The sequence below is a fragment of the Hyla sarda genome, chromosome 6 (assembly GCF_029499605.1).
Source record: "Hyla sarda isolate aHylSar1 chromosome 6, aHylSar1.hap1, whole genome shotgun sequence".
Classification (NCBI taxonomy): Eukaryota; Metazoa; Chordata; class Amphibia; order Anura; family Hylidae; genus Hyla; species Hyla sarda.
Window position 1 is genome coordinate 271,616,871 of NC_079194.1, and position 23,245 is coordinate 271,640,115.

Genomic DNA, 23,245 nt, shown 5'->3' on the forward strand with positions numbered 1-23,245 from the left:
TACACCCCTTACGGAATGTAATAAGTGGTACAGTGAACATTTACACCCCACAGGTGTCTGACAGATTTTTGCAACAGTGGTCCGTGAAAATGAAAAATTTCATTTTTCGTTTGCACAGCCCACTGTTCAAAAAATCTGTCAAACGCCAGTGGGGTGTAAATGCTAACTGCACACTTTATTAAAGTCTGTGAGGGGTGTAGTTTCCAAAATTGGGTCACATGGGGGGGGTGGAGTCCACTGTTCTGGTAGCACGGGAGCTTTGTAAACGCACAAAGCCCCCGACTTCTATTCCAACCAAATTCTCTTTCCAAAAGCCCAATGCACTCCTTCTCTTCTGAGCTTTGTAGTTCGCCCGCAGAGCACTTTACATCGCCATATGGGGTATTTCAATACTAAAAAGAATTTGTGTTAATACATTTTTTTTTTTTTGGGGGGGGGGGGTTCTCCTATTACCCCTTGTAAAAATGAAAAATTTGGGATAACACCAGCATTTTAGTGAAAAAAAATAAACATTTTCATTCTCATGTCCAATTTTAGCGAAAATTCATCAATCACCTGTGGGGTGTTAAAGCTCACTATACCCCTTGTTACGTTCCTTGAGGGGTGTAATTTCCAAAATAGTGTGCCATGCGTTTTTTTTTTTTTTTTTTTTGCTGTTATGGCACCATAGGGATTCCTAAATGAGACATGCCCCCCAAAAACCATTTCAGCAAAATTCACTCTCCAATATGAGGTATTTCCTTACTTGAGAGAAATAGGGTTACAAATTTTGGGGGCCATTTTACCTATTACCCCTTGGAAAAAAAAATGGGTTTACAAGAACATGTTAGTGTAAAAAATAAAGCTTTTGAATTTTCTCCTCCACTTTGCTGCTATTCCTGTGAAACACCTTAAGGGTTAACAAACTTTCTGAATCTCATTTTGAATACTTTAAGGGGTGCAGTTTTCATAATGGGGTCCATTATAGGGCATTTCTAACATAAAGACCCTCAAATGCACTTTGAAACTGAACTGGTCCCTGAAAAATTCCAATTTTGAAATTTTCATGAAAAATTGGAAAAATGCTGATAAATTAAAAAGCCCTATAATGTCTTCAAAAAGTAAAAATATGTAAACTTTATGATGCAAACACAAACTATACATATTATATAGGTGAATCAACATATCATTTATTTGGAATGTCCACTTTCCTTACAAGCAGAAAGCTTCAAAGTTCGAAAAATGCTTAATTTTCACATTTTTCATTAAATTATGGATTTTTTTTTTACCAAGAAATCATGCAAGTATCGACAAAAATTTACCACTAACATAACGTAGAATATGTCATGAAAAAACAGTCTCAGAATCAAATTCATAAGTTAAAGCATCCCAGAGTTATTAATGCTTAACCTGTTGGGGACGAAGGGCGTATGCATACGCCCTTGCGTCCTGGTACTTAAGGACGAAGGGCGTATCCATACGCCCGTGGGAATTTCGGACCGGACCGGGGTGACTGCTGATATCTATCAGCAGGCACTCCGTGCAAATGCCCAGGGGGCCCCCATGTCGGCGATCGGCGCAAATCGCAAGTGAATTCACACTTGCGATTTGCGCCGATTCCGGGTCATTACGGGTCTATGGTGACCCGGTGACCCGGAATATAAGGGGGACCGCGGGTGTCTAAGACACCCACGATCCCCCTAAAGCGATAGGAGTGAGGTGGCACGGGTGCCACCCCTCCTATCCCTGCTATTGGTGGTCTAGACGCGACCACCAATAGCAGATCTGGGGCGGGGGGGGGGGGGGTTTACTTTAGTTTTCCCCGTTCTGCCCACCCACAATAGGCGGGCCAGAACGGGGAAAACGAAGAGAAGTGGCGCCAGAGTCCACTTACCCGTCCGGAGGCAGCGGAGCGGTGGTGATCAGCGGGCGACGACGGAGATCTGCGGGCGGCGTGCAGCAGAAGAGGACGGCTCACTGGATGCGACGGAAGCCGGTGAGTTGCCTAGCAACATCTAGAGGGCTACAGTCTGAGACCACTATAGTGGTCTCTAGACTGTAGCCCTCCAGATGTTGCAAAACTACAACTCCCAGCATGCCCAGACAGCTGTTTGCTGTGTGGGCATGCTGGAATTTGTAGTTTTGCAACAGCTGGAAGTCTACAGTTTAGAGACCACTGCACAGTGATCTCTATACTGCCCACTAGATCTTGCAAAACTACAACTCCTAGCATGCCCACACAGCTGTTTGCTGTCTGGGCATGCTGGGAGTTGTAGTTTTGCAACATCTGGAGGTCCACAGTTTGGAGATCATTGTTCAGTGGTCTCTAAATTGTAGCACTCCAGATGTTGCAAAACTACAAATTCCAGCATGCCCACACAGCAAACAGCTGTCTCGGCATGCTGGGAGTTGTAGTTGCGTACCTCCAGCTGTTGCATATCTACATCTCCCAACATGCCCTTCTGTGATCACTACATGCTGGGAATTGTAGTTTTGCAACAGCTGGAGGCACGCTGGTTGGAAAATACTGAGTTAGGTAACAGAACCTAACTGAAGGTTTTCCAACCAGTGTGCCTCCAGCTGTTGCAAAACTACAACTCCCAGCATGCACGGCCTGTCAGTACATGCTGGCAGTTGTAGTTTTGAAACAGCTGGAGGTTTGCCCCCCCCCCCCCCATGTGAACGTACAGGGTACATTCACACGGGCGGGTTTACAGTAAGTTTCCTGCTTAAAGTATGAGCTGCGGCAAATTTTTCGCCACAGCGCAAATTCCTAGCGGGAAACTCACCGTAACCCGCCAGTGTGAATGTACCCTAAAAACACTACACTACACTAACACCTAATAAAGAGTAAAACACAACATATACACCCCCTTACACTGTGTCCCCCCCCCCCAATAAAAATGAAAAACGTATTGTATGGCAGTGTTTCCAAAACGGAGCCTCCAGCTGTTGCAAAACAACAACTCCCAGCATTTCCTGACAACCACTGACTGTCCAGGCATGCTGGGAGTTTAGCAACAGCTGGAGGCACCCTGTTTGGGAATCACTGGCGTAGAATACCCCTATGTCCACCCCTATGCAATCCCTAATTTAGTCCTCAAATGCGCATGGCACTCTCTCACTTCGAAGCCCTGTGGTATTTCAAGGAAACAGTTTAGGGCCACACATGGGGTATCTGCGTACTCGGGAGAAATTGCACTACTAATTTTGGGGGGCTTTTTCTCCTTTTACTCCTTATGAAAAGGAAAAGTTGGGGTCTACACCAGCCTGTTAGTGTAAAAAAAAAAAATGTTTACACTAACATGCTGGTGTTGCCCTTTACTTTTTATTTTCACAAGAGGTAAAAGGAAAAAAAGACCCCCAAAATTTGTAACACAATTTCTCCTGAGTACGGAAATACCCCATATGTGGGCGTAAAATGCTCTGTGGGCGCACAACAAAGCTCAGGAGTGAGAGCGCTCTATGTACATTTGAGGCCTAAATTGATGATTTGCACAGGGGTGGCTGATTTTACAGCGGTTCTGACATAAACCCAAAAAAATTAATACCCACATGTGACCCCATTTTGGAAACTACACCCCTCACGGAATGTAACAAGGGGTACAGTGAGCATTTACGCCCAACAGGTGTCTGACAGATTTTTGGAACAGTGGTCAGTGAAAATGAAAAATGAATTTTGTTTGTTTGCACAGCCCACTGTTCCAAAGATCTGTCAAACGCCAGTAGGGTGTAAATGCTCACTGTACCCCTAATTACATTCCGTGAGGGGTGTATTTTCCAAAATGGGGTCACATGTGGGGGGGTCCACTGTTCTGGCACCACGTGGGGCTTTGCAAACGCACATGGCCCCCGACTTCCCTTCCAAACAAATTATCTCTCTAAAAGCTCAATGGCGCTCCTTCTCTTCTGAACATTGTAGTTCGCTCGCAGTACACTTGATGTCCAAACATGGGGTATTTCCATACTCAGAAGAAATGGGGTTACAAATTTTGGGGGGCATTTTCTCCTATTACCCCTTGTAGAAAAGTAAAATTTGGGGAAAAAACAGAATAAAAAAAAAAATTTTTTTTTTTTCATTTACACATCCGACTTTAGCAAAAAGTTGTCAAACACCTGTGAGGTGTTAAGGCTCACCGTACCCCTTGTTACGTTCCTTGAGGGGTGTAGTTTCCATAATAGTGTGCGATGTGGGGGGGTTTTGCTGTCCTAGGGGGCTTCCTAAATGGGACATGCCCCCCAAAAACCATTTCAGAAAAACTCACTCTCCTAAATCCCATTGTTGCTCCTTCGCTTCTGAGCCCTCTAGTGCACCCGCCGAACACTTGACATACACATTTGAGGTTTTTTCTTACTCGAGAGAAATTGGGTTACAAATTTTGAGAGGATTTTTTTCCTTTTACCTTTTAAAATTCAAAAACTGGGTCTACAAGAACATGCGAGTGTAAAAAATGAAGATTTTGAATTTTCTCCTTCAATTTGCTGCTATTCCTGGGAAACACCTAAAGGGTTAACACACTTACTGAATGTCATTTTGAATACTTTGAGGGGTGCAGTTTTTATAATGGGGTAATGTATGGGGTATTTCTAACCAGAAGACCCTTCAAATCCACTTCAAACCTGAACTGGTCCCTGAAAAATTCAGATTTTGAAAATTTTGCGAAAAATTTGAAAATTGCTGCTATACTTTGAAGCCCTCTGATGTTTTCCAAAAGTAAAAACATGTCAACTTTATGATGCAAACATAAAGTAGACATATTGTATATGTGAACCAATATATAGTTTATTTGGAATATCCATATTCCTTATAAGCAGAGAGCTTCAAAGTTAGAAAAATGCAAAATTTTCTAATTTTTCATGAAATTTTGGAATTTTTCACTAAGAAATGATGCAAGTATCGACGAAAATTTACCACTAACATAAAGTAGAATGTCACGAAAAAACTATCTCGGAATCAAATTTATAAGTAAAAGCATCCCAGAGTTATTAATGCTTAAAGTGACAGTGGTCAGATGTGCAAAAAATGCTCCCGTCCTTGGGGTCATAATTGGCTCCGTCCCCAAGGGGTTAAAGTGACAGTGGTCAGATTTGCAAAAAACGGCTGCATACCTAAAGGGGCACTCCGCCCCTAGACATCTTATCCCCTATCCAAAGGTTAGGGGATGAGATGTCAGATCGCCGGGGTCCCGCTGCTTGGGACCCCCGGGATCTACCATGCAGCACCCACCTTTAGCGGCTTCCGGATCCGCTCGAGGTCCTCAGGCTCGAGGTCCATCTCGACCACGAGGACGGAGCATAGTGACGTCACGGCTCAGCCCCCATGTGAAGTCACGCTCCTCCCCCTCAATGCAAGTCTATTGGAGGGGCGTGGCAGCTGTCACACCCCCTCCCATAGGCTTGCACGTCCCCGTGATCGCCAGTAATCGGAGCCAGAGCGAACACACTCACGGGACTGATTCTAACTGGGTGCGGGGATAAGATGTCTTAGTGCCGGAGTACCCCTTTAAGGTGAAAATGGGCTGCGTCCTTAAAGGGGTGTTCCAGGATTTTTTTTATTTCACTATGCTACAGGGGCTCTAAAGTTAGTGTAGTTCATAATATAGTGTCTGTTATGATTCGGCTAGCTGGATGTGGATCCACTGTGTCAGCGAGGGATTGGCGTGGACCGTGTCGGTGGACCGGTTCTAGGGTTGCTACTGGTTTTCACCAGAGCCCGCCGCAAAGTGGGATGGTCTTGCTGCGGCGGTAGCAACCAGGTCGTATCCATCGGCAACGGCTCAACCTCGCTGACTGCTGAGAAGGGGTGGGACAGAAGGACTAGGCAGAGGCAAGGTCAGACGTAGCAGAAGGTCGGGGCAGGCGGCAAGGTTTGTAGACAATGAGGATAGCAGAAGATCTGGAAACACAGGCTTTGGACAACACTAACGCTTTCTCTGGCAGAAGGCAACAAGATCCGGCAAGGAAGGGAAGGGGAAGGGAGGTTATATGGACAGGGAGCAGGTGGAAGCTAATTAGACTGATTGGGCCAGGCACCAATCACTGGTGCACTGGCCCTTTAAATCTTAGAGAGCTGGCACGCGCGCGCCCCCTAGAGAGCGGAGCCGCGCGCGCCAGAACATGACAGCCGGGGACCGGGACGGGTAAGTGGCTTGGGATGCGATTCGCGAGCGGGCGCGTCCCGCTATGCGAATCGCATCCCCATTGCGAATATCAGTGCAGTGCTCCCGGTCAGCGGGTCTGACCGGGGCGCTGCAGAAAGGAGAACGCCACGAGCGCTCCGGGGAGGAGCAAGGACCCGGAGCGCTCAGCGTAACAGTGTCTGTACCTGTGTGTGATGGTTTTCTCACAATTCTTCTGTGATTTTCACTCCAATATTTATTTTTACCAGTATACAAAATGACTGTTGTCTCAGATTTTTCACAGGTTGCAATGTGACCACGACCTGACTCAATAGTCAGCTGAGGACAAGGAGCCTGTCTGCTTCAATGGGTGGAGGGATCGCTTGGTGGGAGGGAGAACAATCTGCAACAGCTGTAGGCACCCTGATTGAAAACCAAACTGATTTGAATGGATGCAGCTCATTTATGTTTCAATGGGTGGGGTGGCTGATGTGTGGGAGGGAGGAAGATGGAATTATGGGATTTTTAGTCAAAAAAAGAAAAGTCAAACAGGAAATACCAGTACACAAACAGCTAGCCACAGTGTTATGGTAATCTCACAACATAGCCATTTAGCCCCAAGACAAGCGCAGATCCTTCCTAAGCATGTCCATTACTGCCTGCCACGTACGTACTAAAATCACCTTATGGTGGAGAATCCTTTTAAAGGAGAAATCTCATCTAGAAAAATATGAACCCATTATGCCCGAACACCCAGAATATAAAAAACCAAAGAGATTTTTCTACACACCTAGGGATGAATTTATTAAAGACACCGGTCTTAATACCTATGCACATCGTGCGCCATACATGTACAGCATGACTGTCAGGGCCGTAGCGCACTGCACCATACATGTAAAGTGCATCATTCAGTAAGCATTAAAAAGATATCCAGTGCTGAAAAACATACTTAAGTTTCAGGTCTGACCGCTGGGGCCCCCCGCAATCTCCTGTACGGGGCCACGGCAGCCCTTGGAAGGGGGCGTGTTGACTACCACACGAAGCTTCGGCTGACACGCCCCCTCAATACAACTCTATGGCAGAGCCGGAGCGCTGCCTTCGGCAATCTCCGACTGTGCCATAGCGATGTATCAGTGGTCGAACCCCCGCCATCTGAAACTTATCCCCTATCCTTAGGATAGGGGATAAGTTTTTCAGGACTGGATTACCCCTTTAATAAAAAATTCCTATCCTTTTTAACCTTTTTAATTTGAAAAATGACATAAAACACACATGTGGTATTGTTGTTAAAATATAACATTATTGATCCTGTATGGTGAATGGTGTAAACGGGGGGAAAAAATGCAGATTATTGGTCATGTCATATCAGGAAAAAATGTATATTCTGCGGAAGCATATACCATGACCTGTCTGCCCTAGTTCCTGTTCACATCAGTGCCACTAATTAAATGTCACGTGTGGACTCAGACTTAAAGGGTTACTCCACTCCCCAGTGTCCGGAACATTGAGTGCCGAACGCTGTGTGGGGGCTTCCGTGCTGTGTGGGGGCTTCCACCCCCTCGTAACGTCACCGCCTGCCCCCTCAATGAAAGTCTATGGGAAGGGGACGCAACGGTCGTCACGCCCCCTCCCATAGACTTGTATTGAGGGGGCGGGACGTGACGTCACATAACGGGGCATGACATCACGAGGGGGCGGGCATGAACACAGAAGCCCGCACACAGCTTTCGGAACTCAATGTTCCGGATGCTGGGTAGGGGAGTAACCCTTTAAGCACAAGGTAGCATGCTGAAAACAAAGCACATTCTCCCTAAATGCCCCAATAAAGATTTATATGTGTATTGGACAGGGAGATGGTGATGTAGGTTATAAAAGCTGCTTAGAAGTTGTGATGTTACTTGGAGTGGTCCAGCCAAGTATTCTGAGAAAGGAGTAGCCAGGGGTGCTGCTGTGTTTCTTCTCTCTGCGAATAATAGCACCAACTGTTGTAAACTTCTCCAAGCTGTTGGCGAGAGTCTTGTAGCCCATTCCAGCCTTGTGTAGGTCTACAATCTTACCCCTGATATCCTTGGACTGCTCGTTTTTAGTCTTGGCCATGGTGGAGAGTTTGTAGTCTGATGATAGGTGTCTTTTATACAGGTAACATGCTGAGATTAGTAGCACTCCATTTAAGAGAGTGCTCCTTAGCTTACCTCATTACCTGTATAAAGGACACCTGGGAGCCGGAAATCTTGATGGATTGATTAAGTGAGGATCAAATACCCATTTCAAAATGCTAATCAATTAATAACTTTATTTAAATTGTGTTTCTCCTTTTTTTGTTTTTGTTTTGCATTGTTCATAAAAACCTGCTACTAAAATTATGATGATCGTTTCGTTGAGAGTGGGCAAATGAACAAAGTCAGCAAGGGAATCAAATTATTTTTTTCCTTCACTGTATTTAAATACAATTATCTAAACTGGAATACCTCTTAAAGGGGTACTCCCCTGGAAAAGATTTATTTTTATTTTTTTATAAACTGGTGCCAGAAAGTTGATTTGTAAATTACTTCTATTAAAAAATCTTAATCCTTCCAGTACTTATCAGCTGCTGTTAGGATCCATAGGAAGTTCTTTTCTTTTTGAATGTCCTTTCTGTCTGACCACAGTGCTCTCTGCTGACACCTCTGTCCATTTTAGGAACTGTCCGGAGCAGGAAAGGTTTTTGTATGGGGATTTGCTCCTACTCTGGACAGTTCCTAAAATGGACAGAGGTGTCAGCAGAGAGCACTGTGGTCAGACAGAAAGGAAATTCAAAAAAGAAAGAACTTCCTGTTGATCATAACAGCAGCTGATAAATACTGGAAGGATTAAGATGTTTTTAATAGAAGTAATTTACAAAACTGTTTAACTTTCTGGCACCAGTTAATTTAAACAAAAATGTTTTCCAGTGGAATACCTCTTTAAGGGTAGGGTTACACATACTACATCAGCAGCATCTCTCACATTGTGGATGCGCACTGATCTGCCATCCAGGGTCCTTACCACACAGAAAGGGCTGCCGCTGGGTAGCCCTATGTGTCTGCTTGTAGAAGATCCACAGCCTATTTCCTGCATTGTGACAATTTCAGTATGTGTGGCCCTACCCTTAGGGAACGTTCACACATGCATGCATGTTCTGCCACAGATTTTTCACAGTGGATTTTGCTATTCATTGAAGTCAATGGCTTTCAAGATCAGCTTCAGATAATCTGCAGCAAAATTCACACCTGTGAATTCTAATGAATTTTAGTGTACACTGCAACTCCTTACAGAGCGAGCAGTATGTGCAGTTTAGGAGTGGGGACCAGGGGATTAGTTGACAGCCCTGCAATTTCAGACAAGAAACTTGGTGGTAGGGGGGCGCATGCGCGCGGCTCACGGAGAGGAAGCAGGTGATGTGAGCTCCGCGCCACTCGTGTCTTTATAGCCTTCTTAAGCGCCGAATCTTGGCTCCACAAAGCTGATCCACATACCAATCTACTACTGAATATGCCCAGGTCGGGAAGGAGGGGGGCGCTCCGCAATTCGCAAGCTCTCTCACAGTCTATTCCTGACTTATTCCACTCGGGGGCCCGCTCAAAGATGGCGGCGGAGCGGGATGCCTCCCCGCTGGGACTATCTGATGGGGAGGAGCCAGCTGCACCCTCAGACCTCACGCCAGCGGCCATGTTTCGCAACATCAAGAAAATGTTCCACTCGGCTCTGACTAAAGCAGTGGACGACTTCACATCTCAGCTGCAAGACCTGGGCAAGAGGGTCTCAGATAATGAAGCCAAGTTGGACGTGCTGGCTGATGCCGCCGAAGAAGACAGAAGGGACCTCGATGATCATTCGGCCCAGCTGCGGGATCTGGAGCTGAAATTGGAGGACCTCGAGAACCGCTCGAGGCGGGCTAACCTACGCATTCGTGGCCTTCCTGAACCTGATACAGATCTCACTAAAACGGTAACCTCTCTGTTTTTTGACCTTGCCCCCCAACTGGAGCCGGAGCTACTCAGGTTTGACCGCATCCACCGGGCCTTAGCCAAACCGAGGGGCCCTGACTTACCTCGGGATGTGGTCTTAAAGCTGCACTACCCCGAGGTCCGCGATGTCCTGCTGACCGCTGCCCGCAACCTAACGGTGCTTCCTGGGATGCCTCCTTCGGTGCACCTGTACTCAGATCTGGCTCCCTCCACATTAGCCCGCCGCAGGGACTTTCGTCCGGTTACTTTGGCATTGCAGCGGGAACAGATAAAGTACAAATGGGGGTTTCCGTTCTCCCTGTCCTTTCAACTGAAGGGGAAATCTCACACGGTGCGCTCATTACCTGATGCACAGGAGGTCCTGCTGCAGGCCTGCATACCCCTTGTGGACCTTCCATCCATGCCTCAAAGAGCGAATCGTCCTTCTAGAGTATGGACCCCGGCGCCAGGGGCTGGACGGGATCGGCCCCTCTCCCAAGAACCACGCCAGCCTGCTTGAAGTCACCGTTCAGGACTCTGTTTGTGGGCTGTATCCTACCTGCTCCATTTTACTCTACCCGGGCCTCCATGTAACCCCTGTGGGACCCTTGATGGTGTTTGCGGCGCCCGGTTCCCCCCTTATTTTGATGTGCCCGCATATGTGTTGGACTGAGGACCTGGGGACTTCCTTGCCCCATCTGCAACACATGTTGTTTTGCCCCTGACTTTTATTGGAAAATGGTCGAGGCGACCTGGACCCTATTCACCTGGATTTTCTTTGTCCATGACTGCTCGCTGTTGCTTGTTTCCGAACTGCCTGTGTTTCCCTATTACTCATACGGGACCCCTGTCTTAGTGTGAAAGTCCCGATTCCCCCTTATCTGACACGCTTGCCTGTATGCTGCGATGGATACCTGGGGACTTCTTATTGGAGCCTACAACGCCTGGCCCTACCGCTGATGCCTACTATACTTTAGTCTATACTGCTTGGACCTGGCCAGCCGGGCCTTTCCCCTGTGTCACTAACTGCCCTTCTCTTATCCTCCTTCTCCCCTGCTTCTTTACCTTTTCCTACTCCCTTCACCTCTACGGGCTCTCTGTTCTCTTTTTCTCTTGCTTAACCCCTTAATTCTCTGCCCTATGTTTTCTTTTTTGCCTTCTCCTCCTCAGCTCTCTCCCTTCCTCCTCCTATCTTGGCTTGGAATCCTTGCTTGGATCATCCATGTAATAGGCTAGACATGAGTGGACTGATGTGCCTCATCTACCCCGGCTGGGGTGTGGGAAGTTCGATGATTCTAGTGGTACTCTGGACCATCTTTCCCGAGTACAATTGTGTTTTTATTTGTATTGTTTTGTTTGTTTTTGTTTCTCTTGTTGTTTTAGGAGGGTCTCTATCTATGTACCTGTATTGCACTGCTGGAGATGTTCCTGGATCGGTCGTCGCCTTATGTAATGTATATCAGGAGGTGGCCCCTTCCTTTTTTGTCAACCTTGCGCTCTATATTCTATTGCCTATGTGTAGAGTAATTTCTCATAATGTGAGGGGCTTTAATTCCCCCTCTAAAAGAAAGATGGCATTCTTAGCTTACACCCGACTTAGGCCTGATATCATTTGTATACAAGAATCGCATTTTACTGTGTCCAGCTACCCTAACTTTTTCCATAAATCCTATATGAGGGGGTATAGAGCGTCTTTTACTAGTAAGTGCAGGGGAGTTGCGTTTTTTTTTACACAACTCCCTCCCACTCGAGGTTTCCGACGCTAAATGCGATCCGGAGGGTCGCTACCTGATTATTTTGGGATCTTTGTATGGGAAGACAGTGTGTCTTATGAATACTTATGCCCCTACTGATAACCCTATTTTATTCTTTAAAGACATGTGCACCGCTCTTGGATCCCTGACGTACGAGACCTTGATCTGGACTGGCGACTTTAATTTCGTATTTAATGGCAAGTTGGACCGATCTAATACGGTTCAGTTTCGTAGGTCGGGGACCCAACAGCGCCTGCTTTCTAACCTGTTCACTACACACTCCCTAGTAGATACTTGGAGAGAACATAACGGTACCAGTAGAGGATACACTTATTATTCCCCGGTTCAGTGTCACTATACGAGAATAGACTGGATATTGGTCAATGCTGCCACGGTACCCCAGCTACTTTACTCCCGACATGTTCCCATGTCGTGGTCAGACCACGATGTGGTGTTGTCGGTCTTTAACTTTATGTCCCCCCTCACACTCCCTTATAGGTGGAGATTGAATGAATCACTATTGACTATGCCACGCATTAAGACCCAACTTGAATCTGATATCACTTCTTATTTCACTCTGAACAGCTCTCCTCAATCATCCCCTCATTGGACGTGGCTGGCTCATAAGGCCTATGTGCGAGGTCGCCTGATCTCTGTGGCAACGGGTTTGAAACGAGACAGAACGAGAGTTCAAGTGGCCTTGGAAGCCAAACTATCCAGGTTAGTTTTTGCCCACCAGCAGGACCCTACCCCCTATCTCTACAAATCTATTGCGGAGACCAGGTTGCAGCTGGATGCCCTACTCTCCACGAAGGTGGAAAAGACTTTGAGATGGACTGGAGCGACATATTATAGACAGGCGAATAAGCCTGATAGACTGTTAGCTGCTATGCTCAAAAAAACATCCTCGTTCAATCGAGTCCATAGTGTTCAATTGAAGCCTGGCCTCCGCACTTCCCACCCCGACCGTATCTATGAAACTTTCTCTGCTTTCTATACTCACCTTTCCTCAGCCCCTCCTCTTCCCAACTCTTTTTCCACCTCTTTACATGCTTTTTTGTCCCCCCTGTCGCTCCCTACTCTATCTGCTCTGGACCGGGAGGTACTGAATGGCCCCATAACGGTGGAGGAGGTAGAGCAAGCTATTAATCATCTCAAATTGGGCAAGTCCCCCGGCCCGGACGGATTTTCCTCTTCATACTTCAAGACATTCTCTTCCCTGCTGATCCCCCATCTTGTCTCCTTCTTTAACTCCATAATGTCTGGTGCTACCCCCCCTTCTGAATTCCTCGACGCTTTGATCACTGTCTTACCTAAACCCTCTAAGGATCACTCTCTCCCCTCTAACTATCGCCCTATCTCTCTTCTTAATGTTGACTCTAAGTTACTCACTTCTATCCTTGCTTCTAGACTTAATTCTTTCCTACCCTCCCTTGTCCACCAAGACCAGGTGGGGTTCATTCCGGGCCGCCAAGCACCGGATAACATTAGGAAAATTCTAAATCTAATTAATTATTCTGATGTCACTAAAACTCCAATGTTAGCCCTTGCATTGGACATCGAAAAGGCCTTTGATACGGTTTCCTGGCCGTACTTATTTCAGGTGTTATCTAAGTTTGGCATCTCTGGTCCCTTTGTCCGCACATTGCAGAGCATTTACTCAACCCCGACAGCCTATCTCAAACTACCCTCTACGTCACCCTCCCCTATCTCGATAGGCCGAGGTACCCGACAGGGAATGCCCCCTTTCACCAGCGCTCTTTGCGCTGGTGATGGAACCCCTAGCAGTCGCTATTAGGGACAATCTTGACATTAAGGGGCTTACAGTGGGTACAACCGAATACAAGACTAACCTATTTGCTGATGATCTCTTATTGACGCTGACGAGTCCCCAGATTTCCCTTCCTAATTTGACCTTGCTTTTGGATAAGTTTGCTGGGTTGTCGGGATTGAAAGTGAATGTGGTTAAGTCAGAGGTTATGTTCTGCAATGTTCCACCTGAGATGCAACATTTGATTTCCCTGAATTTTGGGTTCCATGACTCCTCACGGGGCTTGTCATATCTGGGGGTTACTCTTACTACGTCCCTCAAATCCCTGTATGTTGCTAACTACCCCCCACTCTTTCGCTCTATTAGAGGGGACTTAACTAGATGGTCGTTCCCTCATATCTCTTGGGTGGGCCGCATAAATGTTTTTAAGATGGTTATTCTGCCCCGTGTCCTTTACCTGTTTCGTTCCCTCCCCATCCCGGTGGTGAAGAGGGACGTGTGCTCTCTCCAACGTGCCTTATTCCATTACATCTGGAATGGCCGTCGCCCCCGGAGTAATAGGACATCTATGCATTATCATAAAAGAATGGGTGGGCTTTCTGTTCCATGCCTGATGAAATACTATTATGCAGCCCGATTGGCCCAACTTGCCCTTACACATGCGGTACGGGGTGCTCCTAGGTGGGTGGCTCTGGAGGAATCTCTAATCTGTCCCTATTCTATCTCAGCTTTGATGTGGTCCTCTTGTCCTGTTGCAACCCTTCTCCCCTCTACAGCGCAAATTACTTTATTCTCTCTGTCTCTTTGGCGCTTGGTCCGCTTTAAATTTTTCTTACAATCCTCGGTCCCTCCCCTCCTTCCCTTTCTTTCTAATCACACTTTTCAGCCTGGCATTTCTACCGCTCCCTTTTCATGGTGGCACACTGCTAAATTGACTAGACTATATGACCTGCTGGTGGGCAAACAACTGATTACTCTGGCACAGCTATATTCTATACATCATCACCCCCCTGGGGAGCACTTTCATGCTCTACAGGTTCTATCATATTACTCCTCTCTGGGCCCTCGAGGCTTTAGGGTGGATACCACCTTTTACGAAGCGGCCTTGCTATACAGCCCTACACTGCCGGACCTGCTTTCTAGAATTTATGCACATTTGAATGCACCTCCCGCAGACACCAAATTACGCTTCATGAAGGCCTGGGAGCGTGACCTGAATGTGACCCTCACATTGCCCCAGTGGCACGCATTCTGTACGGCTGTCAGCAGGGGCAGCTGGCAAGTCTCCTCAATGGAGACTTCGATCAAGATTCTGCATAGAGTCTATATGGTTCCCTCCAGACTGCATTCAATTTATCCCTCGATCTCTCCCCTGTGCTTTAGGGGGTGTCGAGCTGTTGGTTCTATGCACCATATTTGGTGGAGCTGCCCACAGGCGGCACGGTTATGGAGGCAGATCCATGTAGTCTTGAAGAACCTGTTTGGTGATCGCATGCCCTGTTCCCCTTCCTTTTGTCTCCTTTTGTCTCTTAAGTAATAAACCTAGCAGGATGCCGTTCCGTACATTTCGGATGGCTCAGTTCATTCTTATGGCCACCAGGATACATATAGCTGCACAATGGAAATCCCCATCTTTGTCATTTCATAAGGTTATTGACAAGGTTAACTACATCATGCTGTGTGAAAAGTTATCAGCCATACGTGGGAGTAGAGTAGAATGTTTTGATAAGTTGTGGGAGGCATGGCTGCTTTCTCCTTATTGTCCTTCAATGCAAACATGCCTTTCTCTCTATTGATTGGGGGAAGGTGATGACCTCCTTGTTTTACGATAGGCTGGGGTTCCCTTTGTGGCGACGACCAATCCAACCATTATCATTCTTACCTGTTTTCCTCCTATGTATGCATTATGATTCCAGTGCAATTATTATTGTATGCTGATCAGATATTTCCTCCTAGTTATGTGTTGTAACTGTTTTATTTGTTACCATGTAATACAACGCCCATATGGGCATCCATACCTACCATTTACGTCCTGTATATTGCTACCAACTCTTTTCAATAAAAGATTCATGGTTTGACTGTTAAGAAACTTGGTGGTAGTAGAGAACACTGTCACCTTATATTTCTGAGAACTGGAGCCTACTAGGGCCCATTCACACTACAGAATATCCGACCGGATATTTTTGTTGCATACAATCATTTTAATGTCTTTTATCTGTTAGGGGTTAATGAGACATTGTAGGTGCTTTTCACCTGTTGGCCACATGATGAAAATGTTATGCTTTTATTTCGGCAACACCCGAAATACGTGACTTGTTTACACCACTAATGTCTCTCTTCATGAGCTTTTATACACAATAAAGGAAATTACGGATTGTGCATTCCCCCAATAACTATCGACACCAAGAAAATACTGTCAGAAAATACAATCCATACAAGATCATCATTCTCATGTAGATAAAATATCCCTAATGTTAAATGCTGCTAATATTGAGACAAAGAATGTTGTGGACTTACGTATCAAAATAAATTAATTGGAAAGTGCATTACTGCAGGAATCTAGAATCTGGGGGGATTTATCCACTTTACAAAAGTATCTGGAACAAAGCATTATCCAACGAGGACTCGGAATCCGTAAGTTCCCTATAACAGTATATTCAGATTAATTAAAAAGGAATGGGAAAATATAAAATTTTTCCTACTGTTAATTCTTATCATTTCATACATTTACTTTATAATTTTAACCCCTTAAGGACCAGGCCATTTTACACCTTCGGACCAGAGCGTTTTTTGCACATCTGACCACTGTCACTTTAAACATTAATAACTCTGGAATGCTTTTAATTATCAATCTGATTCCGAGATTGTTTTTTCGTGACATATTCTACTTTAACATAGTGGTAAAATTTTGTGTTAACTTGCATCCTTTCTTGGTGAAAAATCCCAAAATTTGATGAAAAATTAGAAAATTTTGCATTTTTCTAACTTTGAAGCTCTCTGCTTGTAAGGAAAATGGATATTCAAAAAAAAAATTTTTATTCACATTTCCAATATGTCTACTTTATGTTTTCATCATAAAATTGACGAGTTTTTACTTTTGGAAGACACCAGAAGGCTTCAAAGTTCAGCAGCAATTTTCCAATTTTTCACAAAATTTTGAACCTCGCTTTTTTTCAGAGACCAGTTCAGGTTTGAAGTGGATTTGAAGGGTCTTCCCATTAGAAATACCCCACAAATGACCCCATTATAAAAACTACACCCCAAAGTATTCAAAATGACAATCAGTAAGTGTTTTAACCCTTTAGGTGTTTCACAGGAAAAGCAGCAAAGTGAAGGAGAAAATTCACAATCTTTATTTTTTACACTCGCATGTTCTTGTAAACCCAATTTTTGAATTTTTACAAGGGGTAAAAGGAGAAAATGTATACTTATATTTGTAGCCCAATTTCTCTCGAGTAAGCACATACCTCATATGTCTATGTAAAGTGTTCGGCAGGCGCAGTAGAGGGCTGAGAAGCGAAGGAGCGACAAGGGGATTTTGGAGAGTACGTTTTTCAGAAATGGTTTTTGGGGGGCATGTTGCATTTAGGAAGCCCCTATGGTGCCAGAACAGCAAAAATAACCCACATGACATACCATTTTGGAAACTAGACCCCTTGGGGAACGTAACAAGGAATAAAGTGAGCCTTAATACCCCACAGGTGTTTCACGACTTTTGCATATGTAAAAAAAATATAAAAAATTTTTCACTAAAATGTTTGTTTCCCCCCAAATTTCACATTTTTGCAAGGGTTAATAGCAGAAAATACCCCCCAAAATTTGTAACCCCATCTCTTCTGAGTATGGAGGTACCCCATAAGTGGACCTGAAGTGCACTACGTGCGAACTACAATGCTCAGAAGAGGAGGAGCACCATTGAGCTTTTGGAAAGAGAATTCGTTTGGAATGGTAGTCAGGGGCCATGTGCATTTACAAAGCCCCCCGTGGTGCCAGAACAGTGGACCCCCCCACATGTGACCCCATTTTGGAAACTACACCCCTCACAGAATTTAATAAGTGGTGCAGTGAGCATTTACACCCCACTGGGGTCACATATGGGGGGGTCCATTGTTCTGGTACCATGGGGGCTTTGTAAACACAAGTGGCCTTCAATTCCGGACAAATTTTCTCTTCAAAATCCCCATGGCGCTCCTTCTCTTCTGAGCATTGTAGTGCACCCATAGAGCACTTTACATCCACATATGAGGTATGCTCTTACTCAGAAGAAATTGGGTTACAAATTTTGGGGGGCTTTTTTTTTTATTTTCCCTTGTGAAAATGAAAAATGTAGAGTGACACCAGCATTTTAGTGAGAAAATTTTTTTTTCTTCATTTTCCCATCCAACTTTAATGAAAATTTGTCAAACACATGTGGGGTGTTCAGGCTCACTATACCCCTTGTTACGTTGCGTGAGGGGTGTCGTTTCCAAAATGGGGTCACATGTGGGTATTTATTTTTTGGGGTTTATGTCAGAACCGCTGTAAAATCAGCCACCCCTGTGCAAATCACCAATTTAGGCCTCAAATGTACATGGTGCGCTCTCACTCCTGAGCCTTGTTGTGCGCCCCCAGAGCATTTTACGCCCACATATGGGGTATCTCCGTACTCAGGAGAAATTGCGTTACAAATTTTGGGGGTCTTTTTTTCCTTTTACCTCCCGTGGAAATAAAAAGTAAAGGACAACACCAGCATGTTGTTTTTTGCACTAACAGGCTGGTGTAGACCCCAACTTTTCTTTTTCATAAGGGGTAAAAGGAAAAAAAGCCCCCAAAATTTGTAGTGCAATTTCTCCCGAGTACGGAGATACCCCATATGTGGCACTAAACTGTTTCCTTGAAATACGACAGGGCTCCGAAGTGAGAGAGCACCATGCGCATTTGAGGACTAAATTAGGGATTGCACAGGGGTGGACATAGGGGTATTCTACGCCAGTGATTCCCAAACAGGGTGCCTCCAGCTGTTGCTAAACTCCCAGCATGCCTGGACAGTTAGTGGCTGTCCGGAAATGCTGGGAGTTGTTGTTTTGCAACAGCTGGAGGCTCTGTTTTGGAAACACTGCCGTACAATATGTATTTTTTATTTTTTATTAGGGGGACAGTGTAAGGGGTGTATATGTAGTGTTTTACCCTTTATTATGTGGTAGTGTAGTGTAGTGTAGTGTTTTTAGGGTACGTTCACACTGGCGAGTTTACAGTGAATTTACCGCTAGGAGTTTGCCGCAGCCCAAACTTGAAGCAGGAAACTTACTGTAAGCCTGCCCGTGCGAATTTACCCTGTTCGTTCACATGGGGGGGGGGGGGGGGGGGGGGGGCAAACCTCCAGCTGTTTCAAAACTACAACTCCCAGCATGTACTGACAGACCGTGCATGCTGGGAGTTGTACTTTTGCAACAGCTGGAGGCACACTGGTTGGAAAACCTTCAGTTAGGTTCTGTTACCTAACTCAGTATTTTCCAACCAGTGTGCCTCCAGCTGTTGCAAAACTTCAACTCCCAGCATGTACTGATCGCCGAAAGGCATGCTGGGAGATGTAGTTATGCAACAGCTGGAAGGATCGCAACTACAACTCCCAGCATGCAGAGACAGCTGTTTGCTGTTTAGGCTTGCTGGGAGTTGCAGTTTTGCAACATTTGGAGAGCTATAGTTTAGAGACCACTGCACAGTGGTCTCCAAACTGTGGACCTCCAGATGTTGCAAAACTACAACTCCCAGCATGCCCAGACAGCAAACTGCTGTCTGGGCATGCTGGGAGTTGTAGTTTTGCAAGATCTGGAGGTGCACAGTATAGAGATCACTTTGCAGTGGTCTCAAACTGTAGACCTCCAGCTGTTGCAAAACTGCAACTCCCAGCAAGCCTAAACAGCTCTCTTGGCATGCTGGGAGTTGTAGTTTTGCAACATCTGGAGGGTTACAGTTTAGAGACCACTAAAGTGGTCTCAGACTGTAGCCCTCCAGATGTTGCTAAGTAACTCACCGGCTTCCGTTGGATCCAGGGAGCTGCGTCGCGGTCCTCTTCTTACGCCGATCGTCGCCCGCTGCCGCCGCTGATCTTCGCCCGCTGCCGTCGCCGATGGGTAAGTGGATCTTCGGCGCCGTTCCCTGTCGGTTTCCCCGCCTATTGTGGGTGGGCAGGACGGGGAAACCGAAAGTAAACCCCTCCGCCCCCGATCTGCTATTGGTGGTCGCGTCTAGACCACCAATAGCAGAGATGGGAGGGGTGGCAACCCTGCCACCTCACTCCTATCGCTACAGGGGGATCGTGGATGTCTAGGACACTCGCGATCCCCCGTCTATTCCGGGTCACCATAGACCCGTATGACCCGGAATCTGCGCAAATCGCAAGTGTGAATTCACTTGCGATTTGCGCCGATCGCCGACATGGGGGGGGTCTAATGACCCCCCTGGGCATTTGCGCGGGGGGCCTGCTGATAGATATCAGCAGTCACCCCGGCCCGATCCCCGCCCGGCGCGTGGCGTGGACCGAAATTCCCACGGGCGTACAGGTACGCCCTTGGTCCTTAAGTACCAGGGAGCAAAGGCGTACCTGTTCGCCCTTGGTCCTTAAGGGGTTAATATATGCTACTACAGATAGAACATATGATGTGCATTTTAATAACTAATGAGTTGCTTAATGTAACAATTTTTGTAGCATACAATCACTTAAAGGGGTACTCCACCCATAGACATCTTATCTCCTATCCAAAGGATCATGGGACCCCCCGCGATCTTTGTGCCAGCACTCTGGCTTTCTAAACATTTATGTTCAGAACACCGGCTTCAGGTGAGTGTTGTCACTCGTCACACCCAGACATAGACATGACTGGAGTGGCGTAACATCAAGACTATGGCCTTCTGAAGCCAATGTTCTGAACATAAATGTTCAGAACGTCAGGGTGCCAACGGCTGGTCCCAGGGATCAGACATCTTATCCCTATTCTTTGGATAGGGGATAAGATGTCTAGGGGCAAATTACCCTTTTAATGTTGTATCGATATATAAGGGGTTAATGAGACATTGCTGGTGCTTTTTTATTATCTGCCTTGCCAGTGAAAATGTTATATGTTTGTTCGTATGACTAAGGCCCCCTTTATATATGTCCCTCGTCAGTTTTCTTTTCCCTCCTGCACTGTAAAAAAATGCGCTGGGGGGAAAATTAAACCAGAACTGATCCCATTCATTTGAAAGAGACCTTTTGCAGTCATCCACCATCTCTGTTTATACGCCAGATGATTTGACTTGCCGGACCGGCACAGAAAGGGGAACGCAACTTGCTGCGTCCCTCCATCCATGCCGCATATACCTGTCAGGCAACTGATGGTTTTACTGATGACAGTTTATGCACTTTTTGAGCATCAGTCGTTCCATCAGTTGAACAGTTTATGTAAAAAAAAAAAACTGAGCCTGACACAACTGACATATGTAAACCTAGCTTAAGTGTGGCAACACCCGAAATACGTGACTTGTTCACACCTCTGATGTTTCTCTTCATGAACTTTTATACAATAAATGGGATTTGTAGACTGCAATGAAGCCGCACTGGACTTTTCCTTCTTTTCTGTAAATTTCCAACTTTGTAGCAACAGTTTGGGTTCACCCTTTTTCTGTTCCAGCATGACTGTGCCCCAGCGCACAAAGCCAGGTCCATCAGCTAGGAGTGTTTCACTGCTAAACTTTGCATATATATGAAGGCAAAATAGATATTTAACAGATTCTTCTTTCATTGATATAATGTTTGTTTCAGAATTAAAAATGAGGCCAAAAGGTCTAATTTAATCTTTCTTGGCACACGCCTTTACTCATCTGTTTTTTATTTCTACTGTTCTAATATTAGGAAGATATATATATAACTGTTTATCATAACTTAAAGCTATATAAATAATATATTGACAAGATTATTTTTTAACTTAACTGAAAGCAATATTTCTTTTGATTTATGAAGTGCTGGCCTAAAAGCTAGCATTACAGTTTCTGCTTTAAATCTAAATGCTGTGTTTAAAAAAGAAAAAACAAGAATTCATACCAAGCTGGACATGCACAAGGCATTTGCCTTATGATGCGGCAGCTACTTTTCTCACATTTGTCACTGCAAGGCCACATGGTTGTTTAACCACTTATAGAGGACCAAAAGACGTACGGGAAATGTCATCAATAAATGACCCACTACTTAAAATATTATTTATTATAAAAATATTTTTTTCTGTTTTTCAATTTTTTTTATTATGTTTTTTTATTAGATTTTCCAAAAGGACATAAAAGAATAACAACGATAGGTCATCGCAAATGCTAGATTTATCAATATACAATAACATAGGTGTCATGAACAGGGAGAAGTGAGCCCTAAGCTTTCCCTAAGAACCACTCTCCCTGACTACTTGCCCATCCGCCCTAAACAGTGAATCGACACCTGGGCGCCGGTCCCTTCCCGCGCTAAAGTGCAATGGGCATAAAGGTACACAAATAATACAGTACGTAGTCATGGACAGGTCAGAAATATAGAACACAGTTCACACTGGACACACAATTCAGAAACAAACAAGAGACACCACTCCAAACATGGAGGGACAGAACACTAGACTGAGAACCGGATGAGTCTGAACAGACTCCAGAGAAAACTTCAAAAGCCAAACTCCAAAACATGGAGGAATACGGGTCACTCAGGACAATAAACAGGAAAACTAAATACTGAGCACAGGTATAAGCACAAGACTAACAGTGTGAACACAGACTAAGATATAAAAAGGTTAAAGCAGAACGGACATACATAATACTAAAAACCAAGAAGACTAAAATCTATATCATAAACAGTCATAATAACCATGATATACACTCAGACAGACAGACATAGCAAAAGGGAATCCTAAAACAGTCAGAGTAGAACTAATCACCACCCCAGAGTACCAGCAGAACTGAGGTTTTAAAACCACACCCAAGCTGTCATAGGCTGAGAGCATTAACTCTTCCAACCTAAGGAAGAATTATCACAGAAACTGTGCATACATAAAAAAAAAAAAAAGTCTGAACAGGAACTAAAAACAGAAAAATGCAAAAACACACAATTGGACTGGAGGTAACTTCACCTACTCTATGCCTGTCCCTGGTCTGATCTGCTGATCTGTTATTAGTAGAGTCATGATATGCAATTGCATAACATTATTCAATGTTATTAATCTAATGATTGTATATAAAAGTCCTCCGTAGTGACTTAAAATTGTAAATAAAATAATATTTTTAAAATATAAAAAAGCCCATTTGTGAAATAGAAAAAAAAAACATTTAGTATCACCACATGCGGAAATATCCAACTTATTAAAACATAGTGTTTATGATCCTGTATGGTAAATAGATTAAATGTAAAAAATACCAAACAGCTAATTTTTGATCACATTATATACAGTATATAAAAAAAAATGTTTTATAGAAAGTGATAAAAAAAAGTCTCATCCAATCAAAATTACCGATTAAAACTACAGATCACAGTGCAAAAAGTGAGCTCTTATACAGCCCTGTATATGGAAAAATAAAGAGTTACAGAACAGGATAATTTTAAGAATACTTATTTTGTCAAAGTGTGAATTTTTTTTCTTCAAAGTAGTACAATAATACAAAAGCTATGTATAT

At 44.8% G+C, this 23,245-nt stretch overlaps 1 protein-coding gene across 16 annotated transcripts in view; it reads left to right on the forward strand.

Moving 5' to 3' along the window:
- The window catches only part of LOC130277059 (forkhead box protein A4-like), a 403,578-nt gene that overhangs the window by 37,119 nt on the left and 343,214 nt on the right, over positions 1-23,245 (forward strand). For 3 of the 16 annotated variants that reach the window (XM_056527313.1, XM_056527319.1, XM_056527318.1), the window contains exon 1: positions 21,164-21,266. The exons of 12 other annotated variants lie outside the window; for them this stretch is intronic. The gene's annotated coding sequence lies outside the window, so the exon portion shown is untranslated. Of the gene's footprint in view, positions 1-12,262; positions 12,538-21,163; positions 21,267-23,245 lie in introns of those variants that run through there. One more of the 16 variants, XM_056527312.1, reaches the window with a different exon arrangement.